This window comes from Mandrillus leucophaeus, unplaced genomic scaffold (assembly GCF_000951045.1).
Source record: "Mandrillus leucophaeus isolate KB7577 unplaced genomic scaffold, Mleu.le_1.0 Scaffold1308, whole genome shotgun sequence".
NCBI lineage: Eukaryota > Metazoa > Chordata > Mammalia > Primates > Cercopithecidae > Mandrillus > Mandrillus leucophaeus.
In genome coordinates, this window is record NW_012101264.1 from 462,780 (window position 1) to 465,041 (window position 2,262).

A 2,262-nucleotide genomic window follows, 5' to 3' on the forward strand; every position below is an offset into this window, starting at 1 on the left:
TGTGAGCCATATATGCTTTTGAGTCTACTTGTACTGTGAGTCTACTCTAGTTCAGATGCTCAAGCTCTCCTGCTATGGAACCCTACCCATTGAGCTTAATATAGTGGTATGAAACATTGCAAAGAGTCTTGACACACTGTTTGAGCACTGACAACATTACTGTTGCAAATAAAAAGGTAGGAATATGGACCTTAATGAAATAAGAGGCCTGTCTGAGGCAAGGATTGATGGTGAAGATAGAGCTTGGAGTAGCAGAGGATGGTGGGAAATTACAGCTCAAACTGATATTGAAGTGCATATAAGATCCTTTCTGTTGTTGAAGGGGTCAGAAGTGTCAAGGCATTTGAGTTCCTGAATGAGAAAATGAGAAGTCGGAAATAGCAATATTCAAGTATTACTAATAATGTGACCTTAAATGTATCAGATTGGTGAGGCATGTATGCATTGTATTATGCTATTCTACAATGGGGCACAATGACAAATGCTTAAATCAAAGATGAATAAGAACTGTGCTGATGACAACTGAAAGCATTTATTGAAAGACTGCTCAAACAGATCAGCACTTTGCCATATAACCTATCCTCTTAGCCAAATTTAGGCATCCAGATCACTCAATTATTTACATATGTATTAAAATGTCAAAATCAAAGTACTGGTTCAATCACTTGGGCATTCAGAAATATTCATTGGGCATCTGTTATGTCTGTGGTATGGTACTAGGCAATGGTGATGAAATGGTGGATTAGAATGGACAAGATCTCTGTTTCTTCCTGGGGCTTATTTGCTGGTAGAGAATATACAGCATAAAATGAATAAATAAGTTGATAAACCTTGAAATTGGTATTGTGAGGAAAATAAAAAGTGTTTTTTAATAGAGAATATTAAGAAACATGAAAATGAGAAGGAGCCAGACATGTGAGGAGTGTTCTAGACAATGAGCACAGTAAACACAAAAACACTGGCAGGAAAGAGAAAGTTCAAGGCACTTGGAAAAGACCAGTGTGGCTGGAACATGGTATGTAAACAGTGAAGCTGCTAGATATAAGATTGCAGATGTTGATAGAGGCTAAATCAATCACGACCTAATAGGTCATGGTGAGGACATTGAGTTTTTAACCTAAAGGTAATGGGAAAAAAGGAAGAGTTTTTGTTTTTTGTTTTGGGGTTTTATTTATTTATTTTTAGTAGCAACAAGGTTTCATTATGTTACCCAGGCTGGTCTCAAATTCCTGAGCTCAAGTGATCCTCTTGCCTCAGCCTCCCAATGTGCTGGGCTTACAGATGTGAGCACCACACCTGGCAAAAGGAAGGTTTTAAGCAGAGCAGCTAAATGAATTGAAAGAGAAGTAACCAGTTAGGAGGCTATTATCATAAACCAAGCAAGGAATAATAGTGACCTGGGAAGGCAATGGTAGAGATGCAGAGTAGTAAATGAATTTGAGGAATATTCTGGAGATAGACTCAACAGGATTTACTGTGCTGATTACTCTGAATTTCTTTCTTTGTTTCTTTTTTTAAAGACACAGGATTTCACTGTGTTGTCCAGGTTGGGGTGCAGTGGCTAATCACAGGCACAGTCATTGTGCACTATAGCCTAGAATTTCTAGGCTCAAGTGATATTCCTCCTCAGCATCTTGAGAGCTTTGTATTTCTTGCATTGCAAATGGGTGAATACAGGATTACTGGAGATTATTCAGGTTTAAGATTTAAAGTCAAGAGGTCTTCAGTATACATATTTTTGAAGTACCTTCATTATATCACAGCTATTAAGTAGGCACCAGAACACAATGATAGTATCATCAGCCTTGTGCTAGCCTTTCCAGAGAAGATTTAGCTTTTTGACAGTCTACATTGCGTATCAGCTTCCTTCATGTTTGCATTAACTCAAGAGAAAAGATAGATGGATGTTTCAGCTCTTAGTTTCTAGTCCTCTGTCGTGTCTGCTAGTTCTCCAATTTTATTTCTATGTGACAACTATCACCATATTGAGTGGTTTAAAACAACAACCATCTTTTTATATTGCCCTAATTCTGTGGCTGAGGAATTTAGGTAGAACTCGAATCTGTTCCTTATGGTATCAAATGAGGGCACTCATAATATTCAATTAATAGGCTGGTTTGTAGAGTCTAAGATAACTTTATTCACTTGTTCGTTACCTTGGCAAGAATGACTGGGATGGCTGGGTTCAGCTGGGACTGCCTACTTCAATGCCTTCAGGTAGCCAATCTAGCATGGCAATTTCAGAATAGTCACACTTCTTAT